The 16,970-nt window shown below is 49.7% G+C and overlaps 1 protein-coding gene across 1 annotated transcript in view; it reads right to left on the bottom strand.

Annotated features, from left to right (window-relative positions):
* Positions 1-199, bottom strand: part of PRMT2 (protein arginine methyltransferase 2) — a 44,250-nt gene extending 44,051 nt beyond the window's left edge. Inside the window, exon 1 of the mRNA XM_026504077.4 lies at positions 40-199. The gene's annotated coding sequence lies outside the window, so the exon portion shown is untranslated. The remainder of the gene's footprint in view (positions 1-39) is intronic.
* Positions 200-16,970: the final 16,771 nt, after the last annotated feature.

Genomic DNA, 16,970 nt, shown 5'->3' with positions numbered 1-16,970 from the left:
GTGCGGTCCAGCCGCTTGAGCTGCCCACGGGAAACCTACCTCAGCCGCCTTTCTCCGCTGAGTCCTGCGTCCACACCGCGGGTGCGGAGGGGCGGACGGCGCCTACCAGCAGCCCGAGCCGCCGCCCTCGGCTCGCGCAGGCGCAGTACGCGCAGGCCGGCCGCGGACGCAGCCCCTCCCTGGGCCCCGCTCCCCACGCCTGCGCAGTCCGGACTCGCCCCTCCGTCCGGAGAATGGAGCCACCGCCTGCGGCCGCACGCAGGCGCAGTCACTCAGGCGCGTCTGGGAGAAGGCCCCGGCCCGGGACGAGCGCCCCCCGCAGGCGCACTTCACGGGTTCGGCTTCCTGCCGGGGCGCGCGCCGAGCCCCTGCACCTCGTGTTCTGGCGGGTGGGCGGTGGGCTCGCAGCGGGGGCCGGGGGCCGGGGGCCGGGGGCCGGCCCGGGTTGGGGGTTGGGCGGCGGGGCCGGGCCCGTCCTGGGCTGGGGAACAGAAACGCACTGTGAGTGACAGAAACGGCCGATCCTGAAGCCGGACCTCCGTTCTCCCGCTTCCCTAAAACAGTTCAGTTCACCTTCCCATCTCCGCTGTGAAGTGCGAGCCGTCTGTCCTTTCACTTGACGAGCGGAGACAGCGGTTAGGCTTTCGTCTCACCAGGACGAAGTTTGAGAGTGAAAGGAAAATGGGGTGACCTCAGAGCCCTTGACTGTGGGTGGCCTCGGCCTGGGCAGGACGCGGTCGTCGCAGCTGCGCAGACCAGCCCCGGGATAGGTTGTCCGGGGCGCCGGGGGTCGGGAGGTGATTGATGTGGGTGCGGGGATCCGCTTTAAAAGAGGAAAAGAGGGCGCCTGGGTGGCTCAGTGGGTTCAGCTTGGACCGGATCTCCGCCCTGGTCTCAGCCCAGAGCGCGGAGATTGAGCCCGCGTTGGGCTCCGTGCTGGGCGTGGAACCCGCCTGGAGACGCGGAAGATGCCAGGAGGGAGGCGGGTGTTGGCAGTGGTTGCATTCAATACCGCTGGTCTGTGCGTTCATAAACAGCGCAGGTGGTAAAGTTAGTGTGTATTTGACCACGATAAAAAAAGGAGCAGGAAAACAAATCCTCACTATGAGGAAAAGAAAAGGAATTCAATACAGGTTCTGTAGATTTTAAAAAGATAATAAACTGATAATATGAAACAATGTCAAAAATTTGACAAATCACATAAATTGGAAAAATTCTTTGAAAAACACAACAAATTCTTCCCATAAGAATATTTGGGAAAGCTACATGGGTCTATATTTGTTAAGGGAATTGGTTTTATAATTTAAAACCTTCTTACAAAGGGTACTCCAGGCCCAGAGGGCTTCACTAGTAAATGCTTCCAACCATACAAGAAGAAAATGATACCAGTGTTACACAAATTCTTCCCGAAAATAAAGAAAAGTGCAATCCTTCCTAATGGGTTCTACGAGACCAGCATAACTCTGCTATAAAATGTTAGCATAAACAATCCAGTGGAAGATAAAATGGTTACATATCATGACCAAGTGTGGTTTACGCTAGGGATGAAAGGTGGTTTAAAATTTAAGAATCAATATTTCCACATTTCAGATTATAAGACAAAAACCGTATGAACATCTACATAGGTGCAGGAAAAAACATTTCATAGGACTCAACACCCACTAAATTCACAAAACTAGAAATAAAAAAGACAGGACTATCTTAATCTTAGATATCTATAAAAAACAAATAACAAAATAGTGGGTGCTTTTCTCCTGGGTTCAGGAAGTAGAGAAGAATGTCCTCCATAACCTCTATTTAGCACTGTAGGGGTGATCTTACCCCAATGCAAGAAGGCCAAAGAAAGGCAATGTAAAGACTCAAAGGAAAAAGTAAAATTTATTATTCACAGGTGGCATGATTGTGTTTGCAGATAAGCCAAAATAATCTACAAATAAAGTACTATAAGAAGTGAATATCCTAGTCTCTGGATGAAGGGCCAATACAGTAGGAATCGACAGAAATTGCAATCTAAAAATTCCATGTACAAAAGCACCAAGTAACATCAAATTTTTAGCAAGAATTATCAAGAGAAAAAATGTAAAAAGAAAACTCTCAATATTAGAAATGCAAAGGGGGTCCTTTTAACCAATGTTAAAAGGATAAATAGGGGGTGCCTGGCTGGCTTGGTCAGAGGGGCATGGGACTCTAGATCTTAGGGTTGTGAGTTCAAGCCACACACTGGGTGTAGTGATTACGAATAAATAAATAAATAAATAAATAAATAAATAAATAAATAAACTTAAAAAAAAAGTTAAGTAGAAGACCATGACCAACTTTTTGCCAACACATTTGATAATTTGTATGAAATGGACAAACTCCTTTAAAGGCATTACTTATCAAAAGTGACACAAAAGAAAAGGATAAATATATAAAATAAATTAAATGTGTTATCAAAAAACCTTCCCACAAAGAAAATGCCAAACCCAAATTGTTTCATTGGTGAATTCTATCAAATGTGTAAGATATAATACCAGTATTAAAATTTTAAGAAAATAGCGAATGGACACATTCCAATTTGTTTTATGAGGGAAGCTTAACTCTGATACAAGGACCTGACAAATACAAGAAAATTACAGACCAATATCCTTCACAAAAATAGATGCAAAAATCCTTAACAAAATATTAGCAAATCAACCCGATAATAAATCGACAAGGTAATACACTACTAAGGTCAACTGAAGTTTATCCTAGTGATACAAAATTGGACTAACACTTGCAAATCAATGTAATTCATAATCTTAACAGAATAAAGGAGAGAATCCATATGGTCATTCAATAAATTTTTTAAAAGGTTTTGGCAAAATTCAATACCCAATCATTATTTTTTTTTAAAGACTTTATTTATTTATTTTGGAGAGAGAGAGCACAAGCAGGAGGAAGGGGTAGAGGAAGAGAATCTCAAGCAGAATGCCTGCTGAGTGTGGAGCCTGATGTGGGCCCAGATCCCATGACCTCTGATGGAGGAAAGACGTTAGGGTTCGAAGCCCACGGCCAAGAAAGAATTCTTGAGACATCTGTGGTGCAAAAGGTGGTTTTATTAAAGCACGGGACAGGACCCGTGGGCAGAAAGAGCTGCCCCGGGGTCATGAGGGGTGGCCCATTATATACTTCCAAGTCAGGAGAGGGTTAGGGATAGCCTAAGTGTCTAAGGAATTTTGGAGGCAAGGTTTCCAGGATCCTGAGGGGGCTAGCTATTATTAGGAAAAGGTCATTTATTACCGTCTAATAGAACCTTAGTCGTGAGACCCTTCAGACATGTATTGGGGGGCCGTATGCTTGGGGGTCGACTGCCAACACGTATCTTGGGGGGGGGGGGTTAGAGATAAAGGAAGTTTCCAAAGGAACTTTTATACGTTAAAGTAGACTTACAGGATTGCGGTCGGGGGTCAGGCTAGGATTGCCTTTTGCCCTCAGCACTGTGTCAGCATCCAGGCAGTTGAGTCCCTAGAGGCAGGTCACTCTGCCTGTTTCAAAGACTTGTCAGTGGGCTGTAGGTAGTCAGGAAATTTAATAATTTTTCTTCTGCCTGTGTTTCCCGCATCAGCCCCCAGATCATAATCTGAGTGGAAGCCAAGAGTCAGACGCCTAACTCACTGAATAACCCAGGTGCCCCAATCGTGATTATTTTTTAATATCAGTGATGCAGGCAGGCTGGGTCAGAGAACCCAGAAGAGGGGTCCCACAGGACCAGCCAAAGGAGTCCTTGGCTTCTCACAGGATAGAAATAAAATGTGAGCCCGAGAAAGTGAAAACCGAGTTTACTGAATAGTGTGAGTGACAGAGAATAGCAGATGGGGTGTCTGGGAGGCTCGGAAAGGAGAGCAGAATGGGTGTCGTCATCACCTGGGGTTAGGGGTTTATATTGGAAAGGGGTCTACGGGACGTGTTCCTTCAGGAATCCACGGTAGGGTCCAATCAAAGGTAAGTGTCAGATGAGTAACAGGTATTATGCCATAAATCACTGAAAGTAGAGGGTGGAGTTTTTGTTTTGTTTTGTTTTTTGTTTTTTGGGGGACTTTTTTTGTGAGTAAAGCAATAGAAGTTTATTAAGCAAGGATACAGACAAAGCTCTCAGGAGTGAGAGGGCTCCCGACAGCGTTTGTCAAAGTTAACGTCCTGGAGCGGGGTTGGGAGCTGGCTTGTCTCAGATGTCAGCAGGTGTTTGGGGCCTAGGACGAGACTCAGAGAATGATTCACTTTCTTGCTTGCCCCTTGAAGTGGGAACATAGCTTCTTTGCTTATTCAAAGGCAAAATACGGAACAAGTAAATGGGGCCTAGCAGAAAAATGGCAGAGATGGAGCCTTTCTCAAATGGAGACTCTTCAGCCTCCCTACTGCATCAGTAAAAACAGAACATCTTCTATCTCTAAAAAGTCATGTCAGAAACCCTAACACTAAAATCATACTTAATGATGTCATACTGAAAGTTTCCATTAGAAACAAGGAAATGTTTCCACTTTCACTACTTCTATTCAACATTTTATAGGAAATCCTGGCCAGCACAATAGGCAAATAAAACAATAAATAAATAAAAGAAATAACTATTAAGATGAAACAAAATTATGTGTATTCACAGATGATTAGAGGGTTTGCATAGATTAGCCTAAGGATCACAAAATTACTAGAATAAATAAGTGAATTTAGCAAGACTGTAGGATAAAGGTCTACACGGAAAAATAAGTGTATTTTTATAGGGGCGCCTGGCTGGTTCAGTCAGTTGACCGTCCAGCTCTTGGTATCAGCTCAGGTGATGATCTGGCAGCCCTGGGATCGAGCCCTGGTCAGGCTCCGGGCTCTGTGCAGAGTCTGCTTCTGATTCTCTCTCCCTCTCCTCCTGCTCACTCTCTCCCTCAAATAAATAAATAAAATCTTTAAAAAGAAAAAAAGTGTATTTTTTATTTGCTAGGAGCAAAACATCGAAAATGAACTTTTTTGAAAAACCCACGTAGGGTGCCCGGGTAGCTCGGTTGGTTGGGCGTCTGTCTCTTGATTTTGGCTCAGGTCTGATCTCAGGGTCATGGGATCCAGCCCCACTTCAGGCGCTCAGTGCAGAGTCTGCTTGTCTCTATTCCTCTGCTCCCCCCCATCTCTCAAATAAATCAAGAGAATCTTTAATATATATACACACACACATATATATTTTAAAAGCCATGTACAGCACTGTAGCATAAGCCCCAGACAATCACCTTTATCTAATGTAAGTGTCTGACATGAAGCTTTCGAGTGCCAAGGCAGCCCCTTCGCAGACGCCCGTCTCCAGCAAACACAGTGCCGGCTGCACACTGCATGAAAAGCCATGAAGCCACCCCACCCATCAAGTTCCCACTCTCAGAAAGCACTAGTCGACCTAACCAACCTTTTGATCACTTGCTTTTCCTTTCCTGTGATTAATTCCTGCTTTTATGTTTCAAAATCACTAGTAATGAGTGAACCTTTGAGCCCTACACCACCACCCTTGACCCCAATCAAGGCAGAACCCCAGGCCCACACTCTCTCCTCTCCCCCTGCCCCACCATGACCTCCCTGTGTGACCCTGGGCATGTAACCTCCAGGGATTGTGAGTAGTAAACATTTTCAAAGTTCCCTGATGGTGGTTGCCGTGACATGTCTCGCAATCCGAGTAAGAACAAGGGCTGGTCCAGCACAACACTGGCTGCACCTGGGGAAAGCTCTGTGGAGGCTTGCCACAAACAGTGCATGGGGGGGGGGGGGGTGCAGGTGAGTGCCCCCAGACATTTCTAGCGGATGTCATCACTAGTGATAGGCCCAGACAATGCAGAGCAAGCATCAACAATAAAATGTGTAACAGTAAAATGCCTAGGAATAAATTTAACAAAATACATGAAAATTTGCACAAAAGTATGTGCACGACTTCTACACTAAAACTATTTAAATGCTGAGAGAAAGTTTAAAAGCTGTAAATAAATGGGGGAGAGATTCCATGTTTACATATTGGAAACTCGACATAGTTAGTAAGTCAGTTCTCCACAATGTGATCGATGCATTCAACATAATCCCAATAGGCCTTTTTCCAGAAACTGACAAACTGATTCCAAAATTTACAGAGCAATGCAAAGACCTACAATCACAGAACAATCTTAAAAGAGAACAGTACTGTAAGATATACACCCTGTGACTTCAAGAATCACTGTAAAGACACAGTACTCAGGGCAGTCTGGTATTGGCGAAACAACAAGCAGAGAGCTCAGTGTGATGGGGTTTTGAGATCTAGGTGAGGTTTAGTGGAGTGGAGTCCAGAGTCAACGACCAAAAAGCGTTCTTGAGACGTCGTTGGGTAGTATGCTATGTAATTTACACAATGCAAAGTATGCCCCAACTGAAATTAACCTTTACAATGTCTTTAAAAAGATTTGTGCCCTCTAAGATTTGTAAATGCTGTGGGCTAGAGGTGAACTGTGGTGACTTTTTAAGTGCTTGTGAATTCTTTGACACCCTTCCCATCAAGAAACAGGCCCTGTGTCCCCTCTCTTCAGATCTGGGTGGGCCTGTTACCTGCTTTAACCAGTGGTGACTTCTGAGGTGAGCTCACAGAGGCCATGTGGCTTCCTCTGGTTCTCCTGGAAGGCTGGCTCTCAGGAACCCAGTCACTGCAAAAGCCCACCAGACCGTGCTCCAGTCAGCAGGCCTGGCTGAGCCCAGCCGTCAGGTTGTCTCCCCAGGTGCAGACAGGTGACTGAGGAGGCCTGTAGGTGATCCCACCCCCAACATATGAGTCATTCCGGCTGTGCTGGTCCTCGCAGCTGAGGCCCCAAGCACTGGGCAGCCACGCTGAGCTGTTCGCCTGTGGCCTGTGCCCCAACCTTAAGTCCCATGAGAATAAGAAATCGGTGGAGGTCTGCGTGCTGTCAGCTGGAACAGAACTGGGTCCTTTGAAGAAGGATGCCTCCGTAACCAGTCTACACCCTGGGGCATGAGCTTGGGACTAGGCCACAGAGAGAAGCTGGATGGGCCCCGTGGACCATGTTAGTGTGAGACAGACATGGCTTGAAGAGGCTGTCAGCAAGGAAAGCCCGTTGCTCCTCGGTGGTGGAAACGCTGGCGCGGCGGTCACCTGTGTGGAGCTGGGGCTGGGAAATGTCCGTCGGCTGGTTGGCTTGGTCAAAGAGCTTCGCAGGCAGAGTTACAAGGGTCGGGAGGTGCCCTGTGGCTGCACACAGTAAGGACTGGTCAGAGAGAGAGCCGCCACGGGAGGAATGACTCTGTGTTCACACAGACCTTGACAGAACTGCAGAGGAGCCGGGAGCGGCTGGGCTCAGAATGAGGTTCCATTTCACCCCCCGTCTCTCCCAGCGGAAGACTCCCAAAGAAGGAGAGAGCTCAGGGCAAAGACAGAATCCATGACTCTGTGGGGAAAAGGTGCTCTCAGATGACAGTGAGGCGGGCTGGGACCGGAGGGCCCTCTGTGAAGGCTCTGAAAAAGTTCAGTCGGTGTCTCACAGACCCATAGGGATGGGCCCAGACCTTCTGTGGAACTTGTGCGTGTGCCTCACTCGGCAGCCTTCTAGCAACCAAGGGTCACGGGGCCACGAGAGCCTCACAAGCCCCGAATAGCAAGGGGCCCGTTTCGAAGAGGATCGGGGTGTCCGTTCTGTCTGGTGGAGTGAATGTCAGTGAAGTCCGTGCAAGGCTCCGTTATCAGGAGAACTGTCCCAGCAGCACTTGCACCGGCTTGGACTAAAGAACCAGAGATGGCACAAACTGCGAAGAGGCGTGTGGAGCCCGGTCCTACCACAGGCAGGCAGCAGCCTAGGAAAACTACTCAGCGGCAAGCACGGCTACTTTTACGGAAGAGGCAGAATGACTTAAAGGATGGAGTCAAGATCCCAGAATTCAAGGTCAGAAGCCACGGAGAATCGTTCCCAGGGACACAGCTGGTCCCTACTCAAGGGACTGGTGGTGTGTGCTGGGTTGGGTTTCAGAACTGCTGTGGACGGTGCCTACGCTGTGCCTCCCACTCCCCCTTTTGAACAGGAGAGACTTACAATGGCCACCCTCTCCCTGTCCCACCACCGGGGAGGCCATGGAGTCACGTCACTCGTGTCTTAAATTGAGCAGGAAACATACTGAAGAAGTTGTTCCTGAGGTGTCACACTCGCGGGACCTGATCCGCACGTAGGCCTGAGTAGGTGCTGAGATCCTGGAGCTCTAGCTGCGAAGAGGCCTTGGAGGTCCTGGGTAGTTGACTTTGCATGCGCATGGGATATGGCCAGAGAGCAGACTGTAGTTTCCAAAGTCGGCCCCAACAATCTCTCCCTTCCCACATGACCTTCTCCAGTGTGACCTTGCCGCCTCTCCACCATGAGGTTAAGTCTAAAGCCCTCCCTTAGATTCTGGGCTGGCTTCCACCTGCCTGCAACCAATAGGATGTGGAGAGTGACCCACGTGACCTCTGAGACTAGGTCAAAAAAGCCCATGCAACTTCCACCTTTTTCTCTTGCGATGCTTCCTCTGGAGAAAGGCAGCCCCGTCCTTCGAGCAGCTTGCTGGAGAGACAGTGTGTCGGCACTCAAGCAGAGAGACCCCACTCAGCCCCGTCTTCCAGTCGTCTCCACCAAGACACCGGCCATGTGAGTGAGGCCACCACAGGCCCAGACTGACTCAAGTGCCAGGTGAGTACCACCAAGGACCTCAGTAGACACCACATGGGGCAAAAGAACAGCTCCACCAAGCCCAGCCCAAATCCTGACCTGCTGAACTCGTAGCATCTAATAAAATGAGGGTTTTCTGAGCAACTAAGTTTTGGGTTAGTTTGTTTTCCAGCAGTAGCAACTGGAATGCTGTGCCTTGTGAGAAAGTGTCTTTCCTACGTGTGTGGTCCAGGAGGATGTAACTCACTGATGAGGGGGTACTGGCCGCATCTTAATAAAGCCGTTGGCTACTGTGAGTAGAAACACACGATACTTTTTAAATGATAGATTTATGATTGGTTTTTGTTTATAAGGAACCTGACAAAAGTCTGGTAATTCAGATACGCACACAAAGCTCTTCCTATGTCATCACTTTTAGAAATGCTCTGAGGAAAATAAAGATTGAAGAATCAAATATAGGCCCATCTTACTTTCACTTTTATTCATACCTTCCCCAAAGACTTAAAAAAAATACTGAATTTGCAAAAAGAAATACATAATTCTAAATATTATAGAGAAAATATTTCTTTTTTGCTTCTCTGAAGAGTAGGGCATTCCCATACGCTGTCAGCTGTCAGAGCTTGGACTCTGAAGACATTCTCGGGGTCAGACCCTGGCTTTGACACTTAGCAATGACCTAACCTGGGTAAACTCACCCTTCTCTGAGCTCAGTTTCTTCTGAGGATGAAGAAAGCTGCCTGCCTGGACGGGCAGAGAAGTCTGGCTCCTTCCCCCTTCTAAAGGTGTCCTCGCCAGGCGCCCCCCTCAGGTGTCCTTGTCATGTGGCCCCCGTCACTGGGGCCACTCTCTTTGAACTAACATTGGGTCTCTGCCCCAAGCACCCCTGCTGTGTCCAGGGACAAGCCTGGGGCTGTGCTTTTCAGACCGTCATCTGAGAAACCCCTTCCACCTCCAGAACCCAAACTCCACCCTCTTAACCAGCTCCTGGGGCCACCGGTGGGAGAACATCAGGGGCACGCAAGTCACCATGTCGGGGATTGGACAGTTGTCACTCCAGGAGGAAGTCTGTCCCAGGGAGAGCCACCTTGAGTCCCCTGTGCCTCCATTCGGCTGCAGGACTCTGTTAGCCCAGCCTGTGCTCGGGCTTCTCCTCCTCGTTTCCAGGCAGCAACTAGGGCAGCAGGCTGGGGGGAGGAGCTCGGCACCAGCAAGCTCGCTCGCACTCCTGGGCACCCGGGTGTGCATTTTAGAAACTGTGATATCAGCTAACATTGTCCTTGTCCTCCTCTGTGTCCTAGGGTCCTAGCTGGAGGGCTGGGCCTCTGGCTTGGGAAATGGGAGGAAACAAGCGTGTGGTTCAGACAGAGTACCGTGTGTCTTCTGGAGGCTCCGTGGAGGCCAAGACGTCCCGGGGACCCCAGGCTGCACCCAGAGCTTATTGCAAGAGCCCTCTTCGAGAAATCTTTTAAAAAGTTTCAACATATTGAGAATTCATCAGCTGAGTTAGTGATCCAAAAGTATTGCATAAGACAGATTTAAAAGTCTAAGAAGAGATCATTTTAGACGTTTAACAAACTTAACGTTAATATGCACACTGTAAGAATCGTATCTAGTTTCTTTACAGCTGGCATTTACATCTTCGCACTCGTGTGACCTATTAGATAATAAATCTACCTGTGGGTGCATTTCAGTTATACGAAAGTTTTGGATATGGCACTGACCCTTTACAGCGTCTTTAACTTAAAGTTTGTTTTTAAAAAGCAAACAATATTATTGTTCCACAACAGAAAACCACCAGGAATTGCGACTGGATTGCCACATCCTCATCCTTCATGTTCTCCATTGTGTTTGGTACATTCTCCGTTTAAATCTCGAAGTGAGCTCCTTCCTGCCTGCTGCGCGCTCTTGGAGACCCGACCACACGGCGTGCACAGTCCTCGTCGGTAAGTTGTTTTAATAGCCGGGTGGGGTTTTGTTTTGCTCGGTTGGTTTCGTGTGGATGAGCACTGGGAGCCGCCCTGGGCCCGCAGAGACACAAAGCCGTAAAAATGTGCGATGCATACACAGGAGTTAAGTTAGGAAATGTTCCATTGAGCAAAAAACAAATAGGCTAATACAGTGATTTTTTAAGCCTTAAACCTGACATGGATTTGTGGCAAATTTCCAAATCTCTAAGAGCCCTTAAAAGTTATAAAAAGTAGAATTAAATAAAAACTTGTAGCAGAGTTCTGCCCAAGGGAAAAACAGTCGATTTTCCCTTCGAAAGCCTTGGCCTGGGTCAGTCCGACACACTCACATCTCAGAGCGGTTCCCAGGCAACAGAGCGCGGCTGAGGAGAGGGGCTCGCTAGGCTCCAGCCTCCAGCTCCTTCTCACAAAGAAAAAAAAAAAAGAAGTTGAAAAACAAAAACAAAAACAAAAGCCCTGTTGTTTTGAGCTGGGTCCTGACGTTGCCCTGTTTCCAGAGCAAGCCCCGCATCGGGGTAGGTGCCAGCTCTGCTCACGCTGGGCTCGCCTACTGGAAGGGAGCACCGGTTAGAAACCAAATGGATTCATGGAATTTGATGTGGTATAAAACTAATAAAATGTGATACCCAGGAAATACAGACACTTCTTCACCATTTGCCAAACTCTGGGCCTCCTGGACTCAAGGAATATTCTAGACTAACCGATGAGTTCATTCTGCATTTTTAGACCCTAATCAGTTGGCTCTGAAAGAAATCTCTGTCCTCTGTCTTTCTGCACCAGGAGTTCACCTGACACGTCCAGGTTCTCTTGACAGAGAAGAATAGTGGCTTTCGTGACGAGAACGACGACCATTACTGGAGCCCGTCAGGCCCTCTGACCTACACACGCATGTGCCCACGCATGCGTGTGTGTGTGTGTGTGTGCGCACACACACACTTTCCTTTACTCCTCCAGCAGTCCTCTCAGGGGTGTGTCTCTCCCCCCCCTTTCACTGAGGCTGAGAAAGTTAAGTCTTGCTGAAGGCCCTCCACGGAGGCAGGACTCGAACCCAGCTCCAAGGTCAGGCCCCCCCACCCCCCGCGCCCCATGGCTGCCTGCGAGCTGGTGGCCGCATTCTTCAGAATAGGGAAGGCAATTCATTCTCAGCACCTTGACACTTGCATTTCCTCCAACAGAAGCCTTTTGTCCCTTCTCCCACGTCCCTTTAGAACACAGGCGTCCTTTTCTCCCCATGGACATGGGTCACTGTAAGGGACCTCGTGAGCAGCTTGGTGGCGGATGGCACTGTCCTTTGTACCAGAGAACAATGTCGCCGTCCGAGGCCTTTCCTCCTTGAAAACTCAAACCAGAATGCCTCTTCCTGCCCCTACACAGACTCAGCTGGGCTTGGGTCTGGTTTCCGAGTTAACTGGTGCTGAGGGTTTGCTGAGCGGGTGAAGGGTGGCTGAAAGGGGACGGAGCGTCTAAGCGATGGAAGAAGACTTTGGCAGAAGCCCTGTGCATCCGAAAGAGGTGCCTACCGATACACTAGTGTCCCTACCCACTCCATCCACTTCCCTCTGGCTGACAAGTGGGCCCCTCTTTCCATGACCACCGATGGAGCCCCTCAGCCCAACGACCCTCACCATTAGGTCGCGTTGGGGCCTGTGGCATCTACAAGTGCCGTGGACTAGACACAGGAGGGTCTGAGCCTCCTTCACCCGCTCTAATTACCCCAAAGTTTTGCAGACTGAATGTTGGGCATTCATCAACAATGCCATGACCATGAACCTAGTGGATGGCTGTTGGCTCCAGAGACAACCAAGCCAGAGGAGTTGGTTCAGTCATTCGCAGTGGCCACCTGTCTTCCAGGTGTCATGCCAGCAGACCCTTCCAGTCCCTGGAAAACACCCATAGTGACAGCTGCCAACAACCAACCCCTTGTTGGTACACTGTCTCTCTAAGATTTTTTATTATTTGGGCAGTAGTCCATACTCTTTTTGTAGTGGGCTATTTACACTTGCGATGTCTTATTACCTCACGTGATATGGTGATATACTAAGAAATATGTATTTGGTCTTCGCAGCCCCTGGTTCCTGGCAGAGCTCTAAAACCCTGAGTGGTGGGGTGCGCGAGGCGTCTTCTGTTACTCATAACGGGCACCCGTCAGCTGCACCGTATTACGCTAGTAAGGTGACACTTGGAGGATGGGGTCTGGACTCTGAAGGAATCGGCCATGTGATTAGCGGGTTGGAACGTTCAGCCCCTCCCCCAGCGGGAGGGGACGGGGGCTGGAGATTGAGTTAACCACCAATGGCCAGTGAGTTAATCAATCATGCCAATGTGATGGAACCCCCATCAAAACCCAAAAGGATGGGGTTCGGAGAAGTTCCAGGTTAAACACACGGGGGTGCGGGGAGACTTGTGCACCTGGGGGGCATGGAAGCTCTGTGCCCATCCTACATCCCTTGCCCTGTGCGTCTCTTCCACTCTGGCTGTACCCATCATAGCAAGAAACCTTTTCCTGAGTTCTTTGAGCTGTTCTGACAAATTACTGAATCCAAGGAGCCCCCAGTGTATAGGCAGTCAGTCAGAAGCATGTGTGGCCGGCGACTCGTCTGAAGGGGGGGGCAGTCTTGTGGGACGGAGCCCCTAACCTGTGGGGTCTGTGCCGACTCCAGGTACATTGCATCCGAATTGAAGTGAATTGTAAGACACATAGCCATTGTCAGAGAATCGATGTAGGAAAAGACCCACACGTTGGGTGTCAGAAGGGTTCTATTGGTAAAATACAAATCATAGCACAGCAGTGTTTGGATTTTACATCTTCAAAAATTAGCTACTGATTTCAGGCACGGTACTACTGCTTTCTTCCACTCTGTCCCCTCTACCAAGCTTACTCTCTCCATATAATAGCTTTGGTTTTTCTAAAGATTTATTTATTTATTTTAAAGAGAGAGAGAGAGTACAAGCCAGAGGGGCAAAGGGAAAGGGAGAGAAAGAATGTCAAGGAGAAGCACCGGTGAGCACGGAGCCCGACTCTGGGCTCGATCCCAGGACCCTGACATCACGACCTGAGCTGAAATCAAGAGTCGGACACTTAACCAACTGTGCCACCCAGGCACCCCTCCATATATCTTTAAATGTTTTTTTATTTTGAAATCATTTTAGCCTAACCAAAGAATAGTAAAAAATTAATAAACCCTTTAATTTTTCTTGTTACCTAGTACATCAGTCTGAGTCCAAGCTGACATAAAGAATTATGAAAGTGCAACAAAGAAGTGACTACACAGAGAAATCTAAAGGGCCTCCCAGGGATGGGGGAGGACACCCCAGGGAGGACAGACGTAGCAGAGGAACCCCTCCGCAGGGCTGGATTCATACTGTTAGAGAAGTGTGCTGGCCGCCCAGGCCAGAGCGGTCCACAGGCCTGGGCCACAGGAACACTTGCTGGGAGAACCACCACAGCCCCAAGTGTCCCTGGGCCTCACTGTCAGCACACCAAGAATGCGAGGCCCTGACCGCTCTTCACCCCAGCCACTTCGCAGGGCTGCAGGCAGCACCCCCGAGGAGGGACGATGCAGGGTGGTCTCCTCACCAGTCCTCATGATGGCAGCGCGTCCCCCAGGCTCCGTGTGCCCTCTGAGAACACCAGCCCTGCGTGAGCACGCCCTCATCCAGGCCTGTCTGCAGCACAGCTGTGGCCTCGGGAGCAGGGGACCGACACAAACATAAAGCTTTGGCTGCTGACGTTCCTGGGCTATCTCTGACCCAGAACTTGGGCCTTCTACCAACATCTACGAAACAAGGACATACTATGTCCTTGGCTCACAGCAGGGTCAAATCACAACCCTTCATAGCCCTTGACACACCCTTATGAGCCCAGGTGAACCCAGGCTGCTGGGCCGGTGCACAGAGGATGCTGGGGTGCCATTGTGGGTGCTAGCCTGACCTCTGCAGTGACAGCACCAAGAAGGTGCTGAGACCTCCAGGGCACAAGCAGGCTGAGGAGGGCAGGTAGACATGCACAGGGGGCGGCAGGCTGACGTGAATGCCGCTTCTGCAGTGTCCATGTCAGCGAGCCGGGGCCAAGTAGCCACTGGGGCCCGGCCAGGTGGCCAAGTCACCAAGGGCTGCCCTCTCTGGACACATGGCTGGAACACCATCACATGCTGTCAAGGACAGTGAAGCAGGAGTGAGACGAAGTAAAACATGCCCCACTGGGAGCAGGAGGAGGAGCCCCTGCTAACGGCCTCGTTGTGAAACCCAGCGCCTAGCTCACCGTAACGAGGGGCTGCGAGTACAGCGCACACGTGTACCGAAGCAGAGTCAGACCCGAGAGGCAGGGGCTGACAGCGGGCCAGGCCAGCCGTTTGGCTACTCAGTGTCCATCAGCAACACTGCACACACACTTGGACCCCGGCAACAACTGAATGGTGCTCTATTTCTGCTTAAAAAGACACAGTGAAGTCGCTCTTCCCCAAACGAGAAGGTGCACAGTCCCAGCAGGCATCGTACCCATTGCCAGCTGCATTAATTCTCCCCAGATTCAGTCATGGTTCTGCTGAAAATTCAGTTACCTAAAAAGTAATGAAATGCTAACCTCCAACATCTTGTTTATAAAATAAAAACTGGGAAGGAGAAAGAAGAAGATGGTTAGAGCACAGTTGGTAATAAACATGTGCAGATAACGAGCTTCCACAGTCCCAATTATGGGGTCAAAATTCACACTCACGGTTTCCTTATTTAACGACCCATTCCATATCTCCCTGGTCCTCAGTGGGAACCTGGTCTGGGTTCCTTATTTTGGTAGAATGACCCAAATCTTCATTCCTCAAGGGCCTGAGTCCACATAGTCCTGCTTTACTTTTATTTATTTATTTTTTGGTTGCTAAAGTTTTCTGTTAATCCCTACTGCTGGTCATGGAAGTATTGAGAGACGTCCCAGCAAGGGCCCTGGGCTCCAGGGTCCTCCTTACCTCTGCTGCGTGGTAACCCAACTTCCCTTTGGTGATTGGGATCAATCACTCAAGCCAGTGGATTAACTGTTTATTTCCCTGACAGTTCTTCTGCAGGAATAAGGAGCCCACAGTGGCCAGGTGGCAGTCTCAGCTTCTAACTCAGTGGGACCACTGACCCCTGTGGAAGCACTGCCCTCTGGAGACAAAGACCTCCCAGCCACGTCTCAAAGTTGCCAGGAAACAAAAACTCTGCCAGCGGGTTATTAAGTGTACTAGTGAGAAGAGCGCTGACTCTTCCAACTCTTGATTCCCAGACCACACTTCCTAGCGATGGGGACACAGCAGCACATAACGGAGCCTGATTCAAAGTGTAGACTGCATCCTGCATCCTGCCGGGTACTACCCCATAACTGACTCTTCAGGAAGCCGTCCCGCCTTTCGGTGGTGTCAGCCACTTCTGAGTTAGCGGACACGGGGCAAGACCGGTGAATGGGCGTGGGCCCACCACTGCACTTTCTTTGCAGTGGAGCGAGCTCCTTGGTAACATGCGATGCTGTCCAGAGCTCCATGACAGTGGGTAAGGCTCTTGTGAGGTTGTGGATGCTGGTGCTGGCAGAGGCGATACAGAGAAATTAAATCCATATCCAGAATACGCATCTACTGCAGTGAGGACATGTCTCTGCCCTTTCTATGATGGAAGAGGTCCACTGTGGTCAACCTGCCACTAGGCATCTGACTGGTCACCACGGGTCACTGCTCCCAGATCAGACACTCGGCAGCAGAAGCAGGAGGTGGCTCAGCTTTGCTGAGGGGAAGTCCGTGTTATTGAGCACACGCATGCCTCCATCCCTGCCGCATGGCCACTCTGTTCACAGGCACTCTGAGCGAGCCTTGCAGTGGCTCTGGTAAGAGCTGGCTGGCATCCACAGGGACAATCATTTTCCATCTGGTTAGTAAGAGCCTCTTCTGCAGTGCATGCCCGTTGGCAGGCATTCACTTGGAACACAAATCTAGTCACAGACTGTGCTCCTTGAGAAAGGTCCATCCGCATGCCTCCTCCAGAGCCTTCCTGTCACCAATCCTCCAACCCTGTTCCTTCCAAGTTGCCGACCAACCGAACCATTCGCAGCTGCCCATGGAGGACACAGATCTATGCTCTGGCCACTTCTCTCTCCAGACAGAATGGACAACCGAATGCATTGCCCCGAGTGCTGCCCCCGAGAGGGTTTCCTTCACCGCTGTCCTTCAGGGTGACCCCTGAGTGGGGTGTTGCCCTGTATCTGTCCACTTCAGGTGGTGCGAGCACATCATGCAGACCCAACTGTAAGCCAGCTCAAGTGTCTTCTTCCATAGTCAACAGCTTATAAGAAATACCCCAGGAGGTCACAAACATGGATAGAGGGAAGGGCGGT

Source organism: Ursus arctos, unplaced genomic scaffold (genome assembly GCF_023065955.2).
Source record: "Ursus arctos isolate Adak ecotype North America unplaced genomic scaffold, UrsArc2.0 scaffold_4, whole genome shotgun sequence".
Lineage (NCBI taxonomy): Eukaryota > Metazoa > Chordata > Mammalia > Carnivora > Ursidae > Ursus > Ursus arctos.
The sequence above is the reverse complement of the archived record's forward strand: the minus strand, read 5'-3'. Positions and strand labels throughout refer to the sequence as shown.